This window comes from Amia ocellicauda, chromosome 2 (assembly GCF_036373705.1).
Source record: "Amia ocellicauda isolate fAmiCal2 chromosome 2, fAmiCal2.hap1, whole genome shotgun sequence".
Taxonomy (NCBI): Eukaryota; Metazoa; Chordata; class Actinopteri; order Amiiformes; family Amiidae; genus Amia; species Amia ocellicauda.
Window position 1 is genome coordinate 58162625 of NC_089851.1, and position 19216 is coordinate 58181840.

Below are 19216 nucleotides of genomic sequence, written 5' to 3' on the forward strand. Positions count from 1 at the left end.
ACTTTGTAGTCACCGAAGTGTTCGTTCGTTTGCTCTTGAAGGCTGGCTTCTGGGCTCCTCTGCACAAGGGAGGGCTATCGACCTCAGATACTGTTGGCTGTATAGCTGATGGGAAATCAGACTGTCATCTGTGTGTTTTGTTTTCTTTAAAGAAAATGTGTTTTTTACAAGTTCGTTGTTGTTGTTGTTGTTGTTGAGGAGGAGGAGGAGGACATGTAGTGTGTTGTTGAGGAGGAGGAGGACGAAATGTGGTTTGCCGGCTTGTTATGGAGACCTTTGCTGAACGTGTACTCCTTGGCTGCACCAAAGGAGAGGCATTCTTTTCAGTTGTTTGCGGGCCTGCTGAACCATGCTCTCAGTGCTGTCTCACTGGGGATACGGTTACCGTTCTGGAAAGACACTTCAGCGCTACAGTCCATGCTATCAGTCAGTGAGCGTAGGTCTCCCGGTCTGCCCCAAAGCAGTTACGCGCTTGCCCAGCAGAAACTGCGACACCCTCCGTTAACTTGGCTCGTTGGTCTAGGGGTATGATTCTCGCTTAGGGTGCGAGAGGTCCCGGGTTCAACTCCCGGACGAGCCCGCTTGGCCCCGCTTTGCATTCTCTGAAGCATTCGTTTGTTCTCTCTCGATGCTTGGCTTCTGGGCTCCTCTGCACCAGGGAGGTCTTTCAACCTCAGATACTGTTGGCTGTGTAGCTGATGAGAAATCAGACTGTCATCTGTGTGTTTTGTTTTCTTTAAAGAAAATGTGTATTTTACAAGTTCGTTGTTGTTGTTGAGGAGGAGGAGGACATGTAGTGTGTTGTTGAGGAGGAGGAGGACGAAATGTGGTTTGCCGGCTTGTTATGGAGACCTTTGCTGAACGTGTACTCCTGAGCTGCACCAAAGGAGAGGCATTCTTTTCAGTTGTTTGCGGGCCTGCTGAACCATGCTCTCAGTGCTGTCTCACTGGGGATACGGTTACCGTTCTGGAAAGACACTTCAGCGCTACAGTCCATGCTATCAGTCAGTGTGCGTAGGTCTCCCGGTCTGCCCCAAAGCAGTTACGCGCTTGCCCAGCAGAAACTGCGACACCCTCCGTTAACTTGGCTCGTTGGTCTAGGGGTATGATTCTTGCTGAGGGTGTGAGAGGCCCTGGGTTCAACTCCAGGACGAGCCCACTTGGCCCCACTTTGTAGTCACCGAAGTGTTCGTTCGTTTGCTCTTGAAGGCTGGCTTCTGGGCTCCTCTGCACAAGGGAGGGCTATCGACCTCAGATACTGTTGGCTGTATAGCTGATGGGAAATCAGACTGTCATCTGTGTGTTTTGTTTTCTTTAAAGAAAATGTGTTTTTTACAAGTTCGTTGTTGTTGTTGTTGTTGTTGAGGAGGAGGAGGAGGACATGTAGTGTGTTGTTGAGGAGGAGGAGGACGAAATGTGGTTTGCCGGCTTGTTATGGAGACCTTTGCTGAACGTGTACTCCTGAGCTGCACCAAAGGAGAGGCATTCTTTTCAGTTGTTTGCGGGCCTGCTGAACCATGCTCTCAGTGCTGTCTCACTGGGGATACGGTTACCGTTCTGGAAAGACACTTCAGCGCTACAGTCCATGCTATCAGTCAGTGAGCGTAGGTCTCCCGGTCTGCCCCAAAGCAGTTACGCGCTTGCCCAGCAGAAACTGCGACACCCTCCGTTAACTTGGCTCGTTGGTCTAGGGGTATGATTCTCGCTTAGGGTGCGAGAGGTCCCGGGTTCAACTCCCGGACGAGCCCGCTTGGCCCCGCTTTGCATTCTCTGAAGCATTCGTTTGTTCTCTCTCGATGCTTGGCTTCTGGGCTCCTCTGCACCAGGGAGGTCTTTCAACCTCAGATACTGTTGGCTGTGTAGCTGATGAGAAATCAGACTGTCATCTGTGTGTTTTGTTTTCTTTAAAGAAAATGTGTATTTTACAAGTTCGTTGTTGTTGTTGAGGAGGAGGAGGACATGTAGTGTGTTGTTGAGGAGGAGGAGGACGAAATGTGGTTTGCCGGCTTGTTATGGAGACCTTTGCTGAACGTGTACTCCTGAGCTGCACCAAAGGAGAGGCATTCTTTTCAGTTGTTTGCGGGCCTGCTGAACCATGCTCTCAGTGCTGTCTCACTGGGGATACGGTTACCGTTCTGGAAAGACACTTCAGCGCTACAGTCCATGCTATCAGTCAGTGTGCGTAGGTCTCCCGGTCTGCCCCAAAGCAGTTACGCGCTTGCCCAGCAGAAACTGCGACACCCTCCGTTAACTTGGCTCGTTGGTCTAGGGGTATGATTCTTGCTGAGGGTGTGAGAGGCCCTGGGTTCAACTCCAGGACGAGCCCACTTGGCCCCACTTTGTAGTCACCGAAGTGTTCGTTCGTTTGCTCTTGAAGGCTGGCTTCTGGGCTCCTCTGCACAAGGGAGGGCTATCGACCTCAGATACTGTTGGCTGTATAGCTGATGGGAAATCAGACTGTCATCTGTGTGTTTTGTTTTCTTTAAAGAAAATGTGTATTTTACAAGTTCGTTGTTGTTGTTGAGGAGGAGGAGGACATGTAGTGTGTTGTTGAGGAGGAGGAGGACGAAATGTGGTTTGCCGGCTTGTTATGGAGACCTTTGCTGAACGTGTACTCCTGAGCTGCACCAAAGGAGAGGCATTCTTTTCAGTTGTTTGCGGGCCTGCTGAACCATGCTCTCAGTGCTGTCTCACTGGGGATACGGTTACCGTTCTGGAAAGACACTTCAGCGCTACAGTCCATGCTATCAGTCAGTGAGCGTAGGTCTCCCGGTCTGCCCCAAAGCAGTTACGCGCTTGCCCAGCAGAAACTGCGACACCCTCCGTTAACTTGGCTCGTTGGTCTAGGGGTATGATTCTCGCTTAGGGTGCGAGAGGTCCCGGGTTCAACTCCCGGACGAGCCCGCTTGGCCCCGCTTTGCATTCTCTGAAGCATTCGTTTGTTCTCTCTCGATGCTTGGCTTCTGGGCTCCTCTGCACCAGGGAGGTCTTTCAACCTCAGATACTGTTGGCTGTGTAGCTGATGAGAAATCAGACTGTCATCTGTGTGTTTTGTTTTCTTTAAAGAAAATGTGTATTTTACAAGTTCGTTGTTGTTGTTGAGGAGGAGGAGGACATGTAGTGTGTTGTTGAGGAGGAGGAGGACGAAATGTGGTTTGCCGGCTTGTTATGGAGACCTTTGCTGAACGTGTACTCCTGAGCTGCACCAAAGGAGAGGCATTCTTTTCAGTTGTTTGCGGGCCTGCTGAACCATGCTCTCAGTGCTGTCTCACTGGGGATACGGTTACCGTTCTGGAAAGACACTTCAGCGCTACAGTCCATGCTATCAGTCAGTGTGCGTAGGTCTCCCGGTCTGCCCCAAAGCAGTTACGCGCTTGCCCAGCAGAAACTGCGACACCCTCCGTTAACTTGGCTCGTTGGTCTAGGGGTATGATTCTTGCTGAGGGTGTGAGAGGCCCTGGGTTCAACTCCAGGACGAGCCCACTTGGCCCCACTTTGTAGTCACCGAAGTGTTCGTTCGTTTGCTCTTGAAGGCTGGCTTCTGGGCTCCTCTGCACAAGGGAGGGCTATCGACCTCAGATACTGTTGGCTGTATAGCTGATGGGAAATCAGACTGTCATCTGTGTGTTTTGTTTTCTTTAAAGAAAATGTGTATTTTACAAGTTCGTTGTTGTTGTTGAGGAGGAGGAGGACATGTAGTGTGTTGTTGAGGAGGAGGAGGACGAAATGTGGTTTGCCGGCTTGTTATGGAGACCTTTGCTGAACGTGTACTCCTGAGCTGCACCAAAGGAGAGGCATTCTTTTCAGTTGTTTGCGGGCCTGCTGAACCATGCTCTCAGTGCTGTCTCACTGGGGATACGGTTACCGTTCTGGAAAGACACTTCAGCGCTACAGTCCATGCTATCAGTCAGTGAGCGTAGGTCTCCCGGTCTGCCCCAAAGCAGTTACGCGCTTGCCCAGCAGAAACTGCGACACCCTCCGTTAACTTGGCTCGTTGGTCTAGGGGTATGATTCTCGCTTAGGGTGCGAGAGGTCCCGGGTTCAACTCCCGGACGAGCCCGCTTGGCCCCGCTTTGCATTCTCTGAAGCATTCGTTTGTTCTCTCTCGATGCTTGGCTTCTGGGCTCCTCTGCACCAGGGAGGTCTTTCAACCTCAGATACTGTTGGCTGTGTAGCTGATGAGAAATCAGACTGTCATCTGTGTGTTTTGTTTTCTTTAAAGAAAATGTGTATTTTACAAGTTCGTTGTTGTTGTTGAGGAGGAGGAGGACATGTAGTGTGTTGTTGAGGAGGAGGAGGACGAAATGTGGTTTGCCGGCTTGTTATGGAGACCTTTGCTGAACGTGTACTCCTGAGCTGCACCAAAGGAGAGGCATTCTTTTCAGTTGTTTGCGGGCCTGCTGAACCATGCTCTCAGTGCTGTCTCACTGGGGATACGGTTACCGTTCTGGAAAGACACTTCAGCGCTACAGTCCATGCTATCAGTCAGTGTGCGTAGGTCTCCCGGTCTGCCCCAAAGCAGTTACGCGCTTGCCCAGCAGAAACTGCGACACCCTCCGTTAACTTGGCTCGTTGGTCTAGGGGTATGATTCTTGCTGAGGGTGTGAGAGGCCCTAGGTTCAACTCCAGGACGAGCCCACTTGGCCCCACTTTGTAGTCACCGAAGTGTTCGTTCGTTTGCTCTTGAAGGCTGGCTTCTGGGCTCCTCTGCACAAGGGAGGGCTATCGACCTCAGATACTGTTGGCTGTATAGCTGATGGGAAATCAGACTGTCATCTGTGTGTTTTGTTTTCTTTAAAGAAAATGTGTTTTTTACAAGTTCGTTGTTGTTGTTGTTGTTGTTGAGGAGGAGGAGGAGGACATTAAGTGTGTTGTTGAGGAGGAGGAGGACGAAATGTGGTTTGCCGGCTTGTTATGGAGTCCTTTGCTGAACGTGTACTCCTGAGCTGCACCAAAGGAGAGGCATTCTTTTCAGTTGTTTGCGGGCCTGCTGAACCATGCTCTCAGTGCTGTCTCACTGGGGATACGGTTACCGTTCTGGAAAGACACTTCAGCGCTACAGTCCATGCTATCAGTCAGTGAGCGTAGGTCTCCCGGTCTGCCCCAAAGCAGTTACGCGCTTGCCCAGCAGAAACTGCGACACCCTCCGTTAACTTGGCTCGTTGGTCTAGGGGTATGATTCTTGCTGAGGGTGTGAGAGGCCCTAGGTTCAACTCCAGGACGAGCCCACTTGGCCCCACTTTGTAGTCACCGAAGTGTTCGTTCGTTTGCTCTTGAAGGCTGGCTTCTGGGCTCCTCTGCACAAGGGAGGGCTATCGACCTCAGATACTGTTGGCTGTATAGCTGATGGGAAATCAGACTGTCATCTGTGTGTTTTGTTTTCTTTAAAGAAAATGTGTATTTTACAAGTTCGTTGTTGTTGTTGAGGAGGAGGAGGACATGTAGTGTGTTGTTGAGGAGGAGGAGGACGAAATGTGGTTTGCCGGCTTGTTATGGAGACCTTTGCTGAACGTGTACTCCTGAGCTGCACCAAAGGAGAGGCATTCTTTTCAGTTGTTTGCGGGCCTGCTGAACCATGCTCTCAGTGCTGTCTCACTGGGGATACGGTTACCGTTCTGGAAAGACACTTCAGCGCTACAGTCCATGCTATCAGTCAGTGAGCGTAGGTCTCCCGGTCTGCCCCAAAGCAGTTACGCGCTTGCCCAGCAGAAACTGCGACACCCTCCGTTAACTTGGCTTGTTGGTCTAGGGGTATGATTCTCGCTTAGGGTGCGAGAGGTCCCGGGTTCAACTCCCGGACGAGCCCGCTTGGCCCCGCTTTGCATTCTCTGAAGCATTCGTTTGTTCTCTCTCGATGCTTGGCTTCTGGGCTCCTCTGCACCAGGGAGGTCTTTCAACCTCAGATACTGTTGGCTGTGTAGCTGATGAGAAATCAGACTGTCATCTGTGTGTTTTGTTTTCTTTAAAGAAAATGTGTATTTTACAAGTTCGTTGTTGTTGTTGAGGAGGAGGAGGACATGTAGTGTGTTGTTGAGGAGGAGGAGGACGAAATGTGGTTTGCCGGCTTGTTATGGAGACCTTTGCTGAACGTGTACTCCTGAGCTGCACCAAAGGAGAGGCATTCTTTTCAGTTGTTTGCGGGCCTGCTGAACCATGCTCTCAGTGCTGTCTCACTGGGGATACGGTTACCGTTCTGGAAAGACACTTCAGCGCTACAGTCCATGCTATCAGTCAGTGTGCGTAGGTCTCCCGGTCTGCCCCAAAGCAGTTACGCGCTTGCCCAGCAGAAACTGCGACACCCTCCGTTAACTTGGCTCGTTGGTCTAGGGGTATGATTCTCGCTGAGGGTGTGAGAGGCCCTGGGTTCAACTCCAGGACGAGCCCACTTGGCCCCACTTTGTAGTCACCGAAGTGTTTGTTCGTTTGCTCTTGAAGGCTGGCTTCTGGGCTCCTCTGCACAAGGGAGGGCTATCGACCTCAGATACTGTTGGCTGTGTAGCTGATGGGAAATCAGACTGTCATCTGAGTGTTTTGTTTTCTTTAAAGAAAATGTGTATTTTACTAGTTCGTTGTTGTTGTTGAGGAGGAGGAGGACATGTAGTGTGTTGTTGAGGAGGAGGAGGACGAAATGTGGTTTGCCGGCTTGTTATGGAGACCTTTGCTGAACGTGTACTCCTGAGCTGCACCAAAGGAGAGGCATTCTTTTCAGTTGTTTGCGGGCCTGCTGAACCATGCTCTCAGTGCTGTCTCACTGGGGATACGGTTACCGTTCTGGAAAGACACTTCAGCGCTACAGTCCATGCTATCAGTCAGTGAGCGTAGGTCTCCCGGTCTGCCCCAAAGCAGTTACGCGCTTGCCCAGCAGAAACTGCGACACCCTCCGTTAACTTGGCTCGTTGGTCTAGGGGTATGATTCTCGCTTAGGGTGCGAGAGGTCCCGGGTTCAACTCCCGGACGAGCCCGCTTGGCACTGCTTTGCATTCTCTGAAGCATTCGTTTGTTCTCTCTCGATGCTTGGCTTCTGGGCTCCTCTGCACAAGGGAGGGCTATCGACCTCAGATACTGTTGGCTGTGTAGCTGATGGGAAATCAGACTGTCATCTGTGTGTTTTGTTTTCTTTAAAGAAAATGTGTATTTTACTAGTTCGTTGTTGTTGTTGAGGAGGAGGAGGACATGTAGTGTGTTGTTGAGGAGGAGGAGGACGAAATGTGGTTTGCCGGCTTGTTATGGAGACCTTTGCTGAACGTGTACTCCTGAGCTGCACCAAAGGAGAGGCATTCTTTTCAGTTGTTTGCGGGCCTGCTGAACCATGCTCTCAGTGCTGTCTCACTGGGGATACGGTTACCGTTCTGGAAAGACACTTCAGCGCTACAGTCCATGCTATCAGTCAGTGAGCGTAGGTCTCCCGGTCTGCCCCAAAGCAGTTACGCGCTTGCCCAGCAGAAACTGCGACACCCTCCGTTAACTTGGCTCGTTGGTCTAGGGGTATGATTCTCGCTTAGGGTGCGAGAGGTCCCGGGTTCAACTCCCGGACGAGCCCGCTTGGCACTGCTTTGCATTCTCTGAAGCATTCGTTTGTTCTCTCTCGATGCTTGGCTTCTGGGCTCCTCTGCACCAGGGAGGTCTTTCAACCTCAGTTACTGTTGGCTGTATAGCTGATGGGAAATCAGACTGTCATCTGTGTGTTTTGTTTTCTTTAAAGAAAATGTGTATTTTACAAGTTCGTTGTTGTTGTTGAGGAGGAGGAGGACATGTAGTGTGTTGTTGAGGAGGAGGAGGACGAAATGTGGTTTGCCGGCTTGTTATGGAGACCTTTGCTGAACGTGTACTCCTGAGCTGCACCAAAGGAGAGGCATTCTTTTCAGTTGTTTGCGGGCCTGCTGAACCATGCTCTCAGTGCTGTCTCACTGGGGATACGGTTACCGTTCTGGAAAGACACTTCAGCGCTACAGTCCATGCTATCAGTCAGTGAGCGTAGGTCTCCCGGTCTGCCCCAAAGCAGTTACGCGCTTGCCCAGCAGAAACTGCGACACCCTCCGTTAACTTGGCTCGTTGGTCTAGGGGTATGATTCTTGCTGAGGGTGTGAGAGGCCCTAGGTTCAACTCCAGGACGAGCCCACTTGGCCCCACTTTGTAGTCACCGAAGTGTTCGTTCGTTTGCTCTTGAAGGCTGGCTTCTGGGCTCCTCTGCACAAGGGAGGGCTATCGACCTCAGATACTGTTGGCTGTATAGCAGATGGGAAATCAGACTGTCATCTGTGTGTTTTGTTTTCTTTAAAGAAAATGTGTTTTTTACAAGTTCGTTGTTGTTGTTGTTGTTGTTGAGGAGGAGGAGGAGGACATGTAGTGTGTTGTTGAGGAGGAGGAGGACGAAATGTGGTTTGCCGGCTTGTTATGGAGACCTTTGCTGAACGTGTACTCCTGAGCTGCACCAAAGGAGAGGCATTCTTTTCAGTTGTTTGCGGGCCTGCTGAACCATGCTCTCAGTGCTGTCTCACTGGGGATACGGTTACCGTTCTGGAAAGACACTTCAGCGCTACAGTCCATGCTATCAGTCAGTGTGCGTAGGTCTCCCGGTCTGCCCCAAAGCAGTTACGCGCTTGCCCAGCAGAAACTGCGACACCCTCCGTTAACTTGGCTCGTTGGTCTAGGGGTATGATTCTCGCTGAGGGTGTGAGAGGCCCTGGGTTCAACTCCAGGACGAGCCCACTTGGCCCCACTTTGTAGTCACCGAAGTGTTTGTTCGTTTGCTCTTGAAGGCTGGCTTCTGGGCTCCTCTGCACAAGGGAGGGCTATCGACCTCAGATACTGTTGGCTGTGTAGCTGATGGGAAATCAGACTGTCATCTGTGTGTTTTGTTTTCTTTAAAGAAAATGTGTATTTTACAAGTTCGTTGTTGTTGTTGAGGAGGAGGAGGACATGTAGTGTGTTGTTGAGGAGGAGGAGGACGAAATGTGGTTTGCCGGCTTGTTATGGAGACCTTTGCTGAACGTGTACTCCTGAGCTGCACCAAAGGAGAGGCATTCTTTTCAGTTGTTTGCGGGCCTGCTGAACCATGCTCTCAGTGCTGTCTCACTGGGGATACGGTTACCGTTCTGGAAAGACACTTCAGCGCTACAGTCCATGCTATCAGTCAGTGAGCGTAGGTCTCCCGGTCTGCCCCAAAGCAGTTACGCGCTTGCCCAGCAGAAACTGCGACACCCTCCGTTAACTTGGCTCGTTGGTCTAGGGGTATGATTCTCGCTTAGGGTGCGAGAGGTCCCGGGTTCAACTCCCGGACGAGCCCGCTTGGCACTGCTTTGCATTCTCTGAAGCATTCGTTTGTTCTCTCTCGATGCTTGGCTTCTGGGCTCCTCTGCACCAGGGAGGTCTTTCAACCTCAGATACTGTTGGCTGTATAGCTGATGGGAAATCAGACTGTCATCTGTGTGTTTTGTTTTCTTTAAAGAAAATGTGTATTTTACAAGTTCGTTGTTGTTGTTGAGGAGGAGGAGGACATGTAGTGTGTTGTTGAGGAGGAGGAGGACGAAATGTGGTTTGCCGGCTTGTTATGGAGACCTTTGCTGAACGTGTACTCCTGAGCTGCACCAAAGGAGAGGCATTCTTTTCAGTTGTTTGCGGGCCTGCTGAACCATGCTCTCAGTGCTGTCTCACTGGGGATACGGTTACCGTTCTGGAAAGACACTTCAGCGCTACAGTCCATGCTATCAGTCAGTGAGCGTAGGTCTCCCGGTCTGCCCCAAAGCAGTTACGCGCTTGCCCAGCAGAAACTGCGACACCCTCCGTTAACTTGGCTCGTTGGTCTAGGGGTATGATTCTTGCTGAGGGTGTGAGAGGCCCTAGGTTCAACTCCAGGACGAGCCCACTTGGCCCCACTTTGTAGTCACCGAAGTGTTTGTTCGTTTGCTCTTGAAGGCTGGCTTCTGGGCTCCTCTGCACAAGGGAGGGCTATCGACCTCAGATACTGTTGGCTGTATAGCTGATGGGAAATCAGACTGTCATCTGTGTGTTTTGTTTTCTTTAAAGAAAATGTGTTTTTTACAAGTTCGTTGTTGTTGTTGTTGTTGTTGTTGAGGAGGAGGAGGAGGACATGTAGTGTGTTGTTGAGGAGGAGGAGGACGAAATGTGGTTTGCCGGCTTGTTATGGAGACCTTTGCTGAACGTGTACTCCTGAGCTGCACCAAAGGAGAGGCATTCTTTTCAGTTGTTTGCGGGCCTGCTGAACCATGCTCTCAGTGCTGTCTCACTGGGGATACGGTTACCGTTCTGGAAAGACACTTCAGCGCTACAGTCCATGCTATCAGTCAGTGAGCGTAGGTCTCCCGGTCTGCCCCAAAGCAGTTACGCGCTTGCCCAGCAGAAACTGCGACACCCTCCGTTAACTTGGCTCGTTGGTCTAGGGGTATGATTCTCGCTTAGGGTGCGAGAGGTCCCGGGTTCAACTCCCGGACGAGCCCGCTTGGCACTGCTTTGCATTCTCTGAAGCATTCGTTTGTTCTCTCTCGATGCTTGGCTTCTGGGCTCCTCTGCACCAGGGAGGTCTTTCAACCTCAGTTACTGTTGGCTGTATAGCTGATGGGAAATCAGACTGTCATCTGTGTGTTTTGTTTTCTTTAAAGAAAATGTGTATTTTACAAGTTCGTTGTTGTTGTTGAGGAGGAGGAGGACATGTAGTGTGTTGTTGAGGAGGAGGAGGACGAAATGTGGTTTGCCGGCTTGTTATGGAGACCTTTGCTGAACGTGTACTCCTGAGCTGCACCAAAGGAGAGGCATTCTTTTCAGTTGTTTGCGGGCCTGCTGAACCATGCTCTCAGTGCTGTCTCACTGGGGATACGGTTACCGTTCTGGAAAGACACTTCAGCGCTACAGTCCATGCTATCAGTCAGTGAGCGTAGGTCTCCCGGTCTGCCCCAAAGCAGTTACGCGCTTGCCCAGCAGAAACTGCGACACCCTCCGTTAACTTGGCTCGTTGGTCTAGGGGTATGATTCTTGCTGAGGGTGTGAGAGGCCCTAGGTTCAACTCCAGGACGAGCCCACTTGGCCCCACTTTGTAGTCACCGAAGTGTTTGTTCGTTTGCTCTTGAAGGCTGGCTTCTGGGCTCCTCTGCACAAGGGAGGGCTATCGACCTCAGATACTGTTGGCTGTATAGCTGATGGGAAATCAGACTGTCATCTGTGTGTTTTGTTTTCTTTAAAGAAAATGTGTTTTTTACAAGTTCGTTGTTGTTGTTGTTGTTGTTGTTGAGGAGGAGGAGGAGGACATGTAGTGTGTTGTTGAGGAGGAGGAGGACGAAATGTGGTTTGCCGGCTTGTTATGGAGACCTTTGCTGAACGTGTACTCCTGAGCTGCACCAAAGGAGAGGCATTCTTTTCAGTTGTTTGCGGGCCTGCTGAACCATGCTCTCAGTGCGGTCTCACTGGGGATACGGTTACCGTTCTGGAAAGACACTTCAGCGCTACAGTCCATGCTATCAGTCAGTGAGCGTAGGTCTCCCGGTCTGCCCCAAAGCAGTTACGCGCTTGCCCAGCAGAAACTGCGACACCCTCCGTTAACTTGGCTCGTTGGTCTAGGTGTATGATTCTCGCTTAGGGTGCGAGAGGTCCCGGGTTCAACTCCCGGACGAGCCCGCTTGGCCCCGCTTTGCATTCTCTGAAGCATTCGTTTGTTCTCTCTCGATGCTTGGCTTCTGGGCTCCTCTGCACCAGGGAGGTCTTTCAACCTCAGATACTGTTGGCTGTGTAGCTGATGGGAAATCAGACTGTCATCTGTGTGTTTTGTTTTCTTTAAAGAAAATGTGTATTTTACAAGTTCGTTGTTGTTGTTGAGGAGGAGGAGGACATGTAGTGTGTTGTTGAGGAGGAGGAGGACGAAATGTGGTTTGCCGGCTTGTTATGGAGACCTTTGCTGAACGTGTACTCCTGAGCTGCACCAAAGGAGAGGCATTCTTTTCAGTTGTTTGCGGGCCTGCTGAACCATGCTCTCAGTGCTGTCTCACTGGGGATACGGTTACCGTTCTGGAAAGACACTTCAGCGCTACAGTCCATGCTATCAGTCAGTGAGCGTAGGTCTCCCGGTCTGCCCCAAAGCAGTTACGCGCTTGCCCAGCAGAAACTGCGACACCCTCCGTTAACTTGGCTCGTTGGTCTAGGGGTATGATTCTTGCTGAGGGTGTGAGAGGCCCTGGGTTCAACTCCAGGACGAGCCCACTTGGCCCCACTTTGTAGTCACCGAAGTGTTTGTTCGTTTGCTCTTGAAGGCTGGCTTCTGGGCTCCTCTGCACAAGGGAGGGCTATCGACCTCAGATACTGTTGGCTGTATAGCTGATGGGAAATCAGACTGTCATCTGTGTGTTTTGTTTTCTTTAAAGAAAATGTGTTTTTTACAAGTTCGTTGTTGTTGTTGTTGTTGTTGAGGAGGAGGAGGAGGACATGTAGTGTGTTGTTGAGGAGGAGGAGGACGAAATGTGGTTTGCCGGCTTGTTATGGAGACCTTTGCTGAACGTGTACTCCTGAGCTGCACCAAAGGAGAGGCATTCTTTTCAGTTGTTTGCGGGCCTGCTGAACCATGCTCTCAGTGCTGTCTCACTGGGGATACGGTTACCGTTCTGGAAAGACACTTCAGCGCTACAGTCCATGATATCAGTCAGTGTGCGTAGGTCTCCCGGTCTGCCCCAAAGCAGTTACGCGCTTGCCCAGCAGAAACTGCGACACGCTCCGTTAACTTGGCTCGTTGGTCTAGGGGTATGATTCTTGCTGAGGGTGTGAGAGGCCCTGGGTTCAACTCCAGGACGAGCCCACTTGGCCCCACTTTGTAGTCACCGAAGTGTTTGTTCGTTTGCTCTTGAAGGCTGGCTTCTGGGCTCCTCTGCACAAGGGAGGGCTATCGACCTCAGATACTGTTGGCTGTATAGCTGATGGGAAATCAGACTGTCATCTGTGTGTTTTGTTTTCTTTAAAGAAAATGTGTATTTTACATGTTCGTTGTTGTTGTTGAGGAGGAGGAGGACATGTAGTGTGTTGTTGAGGAGGAGGAGGACGAAATGTGGTTTGCCGGCTTGTTATGGAGACCTTTGCTGAACGTGTACTCCTGAGCTGCACCAAAGGAGAGGCATTCTTTTCAGTTGTTTGCGGGCCTGCTGAACCATGCTCTCAGTGCTGTCTCACTGGGGATACGGTTACCGTTCTGGAAAGACACCTCAGCGCTACAGTCCATGCTATCAGTCAGTGAGCGTAGGTCTCCCGGTCTGCCCCAAAGCAGTTACGCGCTTGCCCAGCAGAAACTGCGACACCCTCCGTTAACTTGGCTCGTTGGTCTAGGGGTATGATTCTCGCTTAGGGTGCGAGAGGTCCCGGGTTCAACTCCCGGACGAGCCCGCTTGGCCCCGCTTTGCATTCTCTGAAGCATTCGTTTGTTCTCTCTCGATGCTTGGCTTCTGGGCTCCTCTGCACCAGGGAGGTCTTTCAACCTCAGATACTGTTGGCTGTGTAGCTGATGGGAAATCAGAATGTCATCTGTGTGTTTTGTTTTCTTTAAAGAAAATGTGTATTTTACAAGTTCGTTGTTGTTGTTGAGGAGGAGGAGGACATGTAGTGTGTTGTTGAGGAGGAGGAGGACGAAATGTGGTTTGCCGGCTTGTTATGGAGACCTTTGCTGAACGTGTACTCCTGAGCTGCACCAAAGGAGAGGCATTCTTTTCAGTTGTTTGCGGGCCTGCTGAACCATGCTCTCAGTGCTGTCTCACTGGGGATACGGTTACCGTTCTGGAAAGACACTTCAGCGCTACAGTCCATGCTATCAGTCAGTGTGCGTAGGTCTCCCGGTCTGCCCCAAAGCAGTTACGCGCTTGCCCAGCAGAAACTGCGACACCCTCCGTTAACTTGGCTCGTTGGTCTAGGGGTATGATTCTTGCTGAGGGTGTGAGAGGCCCTGGGTTCAACTCCAGGACGAGCCCACTTGGCCCCACTTTGTAGTCACCGAAGTGTTCGTTCGTTTGCTCTTGAAGGCTGGCTTCTGGGCTCCTCTGCACAAGGGAGGGCTATCGACCTCAGATACTGTTGGCTGTATAGCTGATGGGAAATCAGACTGTCATCTGTGTGTTTTGTTTTCTTTAAAGAAAATTTGTTTTTTACAAGTTCGTTGTTGTTGTTGAGGAGGAGGAGGACATGTAGTGTGTTGTTGAGGAGGAGGAGGACGAAATGTGGTTTGCCGGCTTGTTATGGAGACCTTTGCTGAACGTGTACTCCTGAGCTGCACCAAAGGAGAGGCATTCTTTTCAGTTGTTTGCGGGCCTGCTGAACCATGCTCTCAGTGCTGTCTCACTGGGGATACGGTTACCGTTCTGGAAAGACACTTCAGCGCTACAGTCCATGCTATCAGTCAGTGAGCGTAGGTCTCCCGGTCTGCCCCAAAGCAGTTACGCGCTTGCCCAGCAGAAACTGCGACACCCTCCGTTAACTTGGCTCGTTGGTCTAGGGGTATGATTCTCGCTTAGGGTGCGAGAGGTCCCGGGTTCAACTCCCGGACGAGCCCGCTTGGCCCCGCTTTGCATTCTCTGAAGCATTCGTTTGTTCTCTCTCGATGCTTGGCTTCTGGGCTCCTCTGCACCAGGGAGGTCTTTCAACCTCAGATACTGTTGGCTGTGTAGCTGATGGGAAATCAGAATGTCATCTGTGTGTTTTGTTTTCTTTAAAGAAAATGTGTATTTTACAAGTTCGTTGTTGTTGTTGAGGAGGAGGAGGACATGTAGTGTGTTGTTGAGGAGGAGGAGGACGAAATGTGGTTTGCCGGCTTGTTATGGAGACCTTTGCTGAACGTGTACTCCTGAGCTGCACCAAAGGAGAGGCATTCTTTTCAGTTGTTTGCGGGCCTGCTGAACCATGCTCTCAGTGCTGTCTCACTGGGGATACGGTTACCGTTCTGGAAAGACACTTCAGCGCTACAGTCCATGCTATCAGTCAGTGTGCGTAGGTCTCCCGGTCTGCCCCAAAGCAGTTACGCGCTTGCCCAGCAGAAACTGCGACACCCTCCGTTAACTTGGCTCGTTGGTCTAGGGGTATGATTCTTGCTGAGGGTGTGAGAGGCCCTGGGTTCAACTCCAGGACGAGCCCACTTGGCCCCACTTTGTAGTCACCGAAGTGTTCGTTCGTTTGCTCTTGAAGGCTGGCTTCTGGGCTCCTCTGCACAAGGGAGGGCTATCGACCTCAGATACTGTTGGCTGTATAGCTGATGGGAAATCAGACTGTCATCTGTGTGTTTTGTTTTCTTTAAAGAAAATGTGTTTTTCACAAGTTCGTTGTTGTTGTTGTTGTTGTTGTTGAGGAGGAGGAGGAGGACATGTAGTGTGTTGTTGAGGAGGAGGAGGACGAAATGTGGTTTGCCGGCTTGTTATGGAGACCTTTGCTGAACGTGTACTCCTGAGCTGCACCAAAGGAGAGGCATTCTTTTCAGTTGTTTGCGGGCCTGCTGAACCATGCTCTCAGTGCTGTCTCACTGGGGATACGGTTACCGTTCTGGAAAGACACTTCAGCGCTACAGTCCATGCTATCAGTCAGTGAGCGTAGGTCTCCCGGTCTGCCCCAAAGCAGTTACGCGCTTGCCCAGCAGAAACTGCGACACCCTCCGTTAACTTGGCTCGTTGGTCTAGGGGTATGATTCTCGCTTAGGGTGCGAGAGGTCCCGGGTTCAACTCCCGGACGAGCCCGCTTGGCCCCGCTTTGCATTCTCTGAAGCACTCGTTTGTTCTCTCTCGATGCTTGGCTTCTGGGCTCCTCTGCACCAGGGAGGTCTTTCAACCTCAGATACTGTTGGCTGTGTAGCTGATGGGAAATCAGAATGTCATCTGTGTGTTTTGTTTTCTTTAAAGAAAATGTGTATTTTACAAGTTCGTTGTTGTTGTTGAGGAGGAGGAGGACATGTAGTGTGTTGTTGAGGAGGAGGAGGACGAAATGTGGTTTGCCGGCTTGTTATGGAGACCTTTGCTGAACGTGTACTCCTGAGCTGCACCAAAGGAGAGGCATTCTTTTCAGTTGTTTGCGGGCCTGCTGAACCATGCTCTCAGTGCTGTCTCACTGGGGATACGGTTACCGTTCTGGAAAGACACTTCAGCGCTACAGTCCATGCTATCAGTCAGTGTGCGTAGGTCTCCCGGTCTGCCCCAAAGCAGTTACGCGCTTGCCCAGCAGAAACTGCGACACCCTCTGTTAACTTGGCTCGTTGGTCTAGGGGTATGATTCTTGCTGAGGGTGTGAGAGGACCTGGGTTCAACTCCAGGACGAGCCCACTTGGCCCCACTTTGTAGTCACCGAAGTGTTTGTTCGTTTGCTCTTGAAGGCTGGCTTCTGGGCTCCTCTGCAGAAGGGAGGGCTATCGACCTCAGATACTGTTGGCTGTATAGCTGATGGGAAATCAGACTGTCATCTGTGTTTTGTTTTCTTTAAAGAAAATGTGTATTTTACAAGTTCGTTGTTGTTGTTGTTGTTGAGGAGGAGGAGGAGGACATGTAGTGTGTTGTTGAGGAGGAGGAGGACGAAATGTGGTTTGCCGGCTTGTTATGGAGACCTTTGCTGAACGTGTACTCCTGAGCTGCACCAAAGGAGAGGCATTCTTTTCAGTTGTTTGCGGGCCTGCTGAACCATGCTCTCAGTGCTGTCTCACTGGGGATACGGTTACCGTTCTGGAAAGACACTTCAGCGCTACAGTCCATGCTATCAGTCAGTGTGCGTAGGTCTCCCGGTCTGCCCCAAAGCAGTTACGCGCTTGCCCAGCAGAAACTGCGACACCCTCCGTTAACTTGGCTCGTTGGTCTAGGGGTATGATTCTCGCTGAGGGTGTGAGAGGCCCTGGGTTCAACTCCAGGACGAGCCCACTTGGCCCCACTTTGTAGTCACCGAAGTGTTCGTTCGTTTGCTCTTGAAGGCTGGCTTCTGGGCTCCTCTGCACAAGGGAGGGCTATCGACCTCAGATACTGTTGGCTGTATAGCTGATGGGAAATCAGACTGTCATCTGTGTGTTTTGTTTTCTTTAAAGAAAATGTGTATTTTACAAGTTCGTTGTTGTTGTTGAGGAGGAGGAGGACATGTAGTGTGTTGTTGAGGAGGAGGAGGACGAAATGTGGTTTGCCGGCTTGTTATGGAGACCTTTGCTGAACGTGTACTCCTGAGCTGCACCAAAGGAGAGGCATTCTTTTCAGTTGTTTGCGGGCCTGCTGAACCATGCTCTCAGTGCTGTCTCACTGGGGATACGGTTACCGTTCTGGAAAGACACTTCAGCGCTACAGTCCATGATATCAGTCAGTGTGCGTAGGTCTCCCGGTCTGCCCCAAAGCAGTTACGCGCTTGCCCAGCAGAAACTGCGACACGCTCCGTTAACTTGGCTCGTTGGTCTAGGGGTATGATTCTTGCTGAGGGTGTGAGAGGCCCTGGGTTCAACTCCAGGACGAGCCCACTTGGCCCCACTTTGTAGTCACCGAAGTGTTTGTTCGTTTGCTCTTGAAGGCTGGCTTCTGGGCTCCTCTGCACAAGGGAGGGCTATCGACCTCAGATACTGTTGGCTGTATAGCTGATGGGAAATCAGACTGTCATCTGTGTGTTTTGTTTTCTTTAAAGAAAATGTGTATTTTACATGTTCGTTGTTGTTGTTGAGGAGGAGGAGGACATGTAGTGTGTTGTTGAGGAGGAGGAGGACGAAATGTGGTTTGCCGGCTTGTTATGGAGACCTTTGCTGAACGTGTACTCCTGAGCTGCACCAAAGGAGAGGCATTCTTTTCAGTTGTTTGCGGGCCTGCTGAACCATGCTCTCAGTGCTGTCTCACTGGGGATACGGTTACCGTTCTGGAAAGACACCTCAGCGCTACAGTCCATGCTATCAGTCAGTGAGCGTAGGTCTCCCGGTCTGCCCCAAAGCAGTTACGCGCTTGCCCAGCAGAAACTGCGACACCCTCCGTTAACTTGGCTCGTTGGTCTAGGGGTATGATTCTCGCTTAGGGTGCGAGAGGTCCCGGGTTCAACTCCCGGACGAGCCCGCTTGGCCCCGCTTTGCATTCTCTGAAGCATTCGTTTGTTCTCTCTCGATGCTTGGCTTCTGGGCTCCTCTGCACCAGGGAGGTCTTTCAACCTCAGATACTGTTGGCTGTGTAGCTGATGGGAAATCAGAATGTCATCTGTGTGTTTTGTTTTCTTTAAAGAAAATGTGTATTTTACAAGTTCGTTGTTGTTGTTGAGGAGGAGGAGGACATGTAGTGTGTTGTTGAGGAGGAGGAGGACGAAATGTGGTTTGCCGGCTTGTTATGGAGACCTTTGCTGAACGTGTACTCCTGAGCTGCACCAAAGGAGAGGCATTCTTTTCAGTTGTTTGCGGGCCTGCTGAACCATGCTCTCAGTGCTGTCTCACTGGGGATACGGTTACCGTTCTGGAAAGACACTTCAGCGCTACAGTCCATGCTATCAGTCAGTGTGCGTAGGTCTCCCGGTCTGCCCCAAAGCAGTTACGCGCTTGCCCAGCAGAAACTGCGACACCCTCCGTTAACTTGGCTCGTTGGTCTAGGGGTATGATTCTTGCTGAGGGTGTGAGAGGCCCTGGGTTCAACTCCAGGACGAGCCCACTTGGCCCCACTTTGTAGTCACCGAAGTGTTCGTTCGTTTGCTCTTGAAGGCTGGCTTCTGGGCTCCTCTGCACAAGGGAGGGCTATCGACCTCAGATACTGTTGGCTGTATAGCTGATGGGAAATCAGACTGTCATCTGTGTGTTTTGTTTTCTTTAAAGAAAATTTGTTTTTTACAAGTTCGTTGTTGTTGTTGAGGAGGAGGAGGACATGTAGTGTGTTGTTGAGGAGGAGGAGGACGAAATGTGGTTTGCCGGCTTGTTATGGAGACCTTTGCTGAACGTGTACTCCTGAGCTGCACCAAAGGAGAGGCATTCTTTTCAGTTGTTTGCGGGCCTGCTGAACCATGCTCTCAGTGCTGTCTCACTGGGGATACGGTTACCGTTCTGGAAAGACACTTCAGCGCTACAGTCCATGCTATCAGTCAGTGAGCGTAGGTCTCCCGGTCTGCCCCAAAGCAGTTACGCGCTTGCCCAGCAGAAACTGCGACACCCTCCGTTAACTTGGCTCGTTGGTCTAGGGGTATGATTCTCGCTTAGGGTGCGAGAGGTCCCGGGTTCAACTCCCGGACGAGCCCGCTTGGCCCCGCTTTGCATTCTCTGAAGCATTCGTTTGTT

General features: G+C 51.1%; 14 non-coding genes across 14 annotated transcripts; all 14 read left to right on the top strand.

Annotated features, from left to right (window-relative positions):
* Nucleotides 1-508: 508 nt before the first annotated feature.
* On the top strand, nucleotides 509-580 carry trnap-agg (transfer RNA proline (anticodon AGG)). Its single transcript has one exon. It is a non-coding gene; the product is annotated as a tRNA-Pro (tRNA).
* A 1096-nt stretch (nucleotides 581-1676) lies between these two features.
* Nucleotides 1677-1748, top strand: trnap-agg (transfer RNA proline (anticodon AGG)). Its single transcript has one exon. It is a non-coding gene; the product is annotated as a tRNA-Pro (tRNA).
* Nucleotides 1749-2832: 1084 nt separating this feature from the next.
* On the top strand, nucleotides 2833-2904 carry trnap-agg (transfer RNA proline (anticodon AGG)). Its single transcript has one exon. It is a non-coding gene; the product is annotated as a tRNA-Pro (tRNA).
* Nucleotides 2905-3988: 1084 nt separating this feature from the next.
* On the top strand, nucleotides 3989-4060 carry trnap-agg (transfer RNA proline (anticodon AGG)). Its single transcript has one exon. It is a non-coding gene; the product is annotated as a tRNA-Pro (tRNA).
* Nucleotides 4061-5734: 1674 nt separating this feature from the next.
* trnap-agg (transfer RNA proline (anticodon AGG)) lies at nucleotides 5735-5806 on the top strand. The gene has a single exon. It is a non-coding gene; the product is annotated as a tRNA-Pro (tRNA).
* Nucleotides 5807-6890: 1084 nt separating this feature from the next.
* On the top strand, nucleotides 6891-6962 carry trnap-agg (transfer RNA proline (anticodon AGG)). The gene has a single exon. It is a non-coding gene; the product is annotated as a tRNA-Pro (tRNA).
* Nucleotides 6963-7468: 506 nt separating this feature from the next.
* trnap-agg (transfer RNA proline (anticodon AGG)) lies at nucleotides 7469-7540 on the top strand. Its single transcript has one exon. It is a non-coding gene; the product is annotated as a tRNA-Pro (tRNA).
* A 1674-nt stretch (nucleotides 7541-9214) lies between these two features.
* trnap-agg (transfer RNA proline (anticodon AGG)) lies at nucleotides 9215-9286 on the top strand. The gene has a single exon. It is a non-coding gene; the product is annotated as a tRNA-Pro (tRNA).
* A 1099-nt stretch (nucleotides 9287-10385) lies between these two features.
* Nucleotides 10386-10457, top strand: trnap-agg (transfer RNA proline (anticodon AGG)). Its single transcript has one exon. It is a non-coding gene; the product is annotated as a tRNA-Pro (tRNA).
* Nucleotides 10458-13302: 2845 nt separating this feature from the next.
* Nucleotides 13303-13374, top strand: trnap-agg (transfer RNA proline (anticodon AGG)). The gene has a single exon. It is a non-coding gene; the product is annotated as a tRNA-Pro (tRNA).
* Nucleotides 13375-14458: 1084 nt separating this feature from the next.
* On the top strand, nucleotides 14459-14530 carry trnap-agg (transfer RNA proline (anticodon AGG)). The gene has a single exon. It is a non-coding gene; the product is annotated as a tRNA-Pro (tRNA).
* Nucleotides 14531-15629: 1099 nt separating this feature from the next.
* On the top strand, nucleotides 15630-15701 carry trnap-agg (transfer RNA proline (anticodon AGG)). The gene has a single exon. It is a non-coding gene; the product is annotated as a tRNA-Pro (tRNA).
* A 2247-nt stretch (nucleotides 15702-17948) lies between these two features.
* trnap-agg (transfer RNA proline (anticodon AGG)) lies at nucleotides 17949-18020 on the top strand. The gene has a single exon. It is a non-coding gene; the product is annotated as a tRNA-Pro (tRNA).
* A 1084-nt stretch (nucleotides 18021-19104) lies between these two features.
* On the top strand, nucleotides 19105-19176 carry trnap-agg (transfer RNA proline (anticodon AGG)). Its single transcript has one exon. It is a non-coding gene; the product is annotated as a tRNA-Pro (tRNA).
* The last annotated feature ends 40 nt before the right edge of the window (nucleotides 19177-19216 follow it).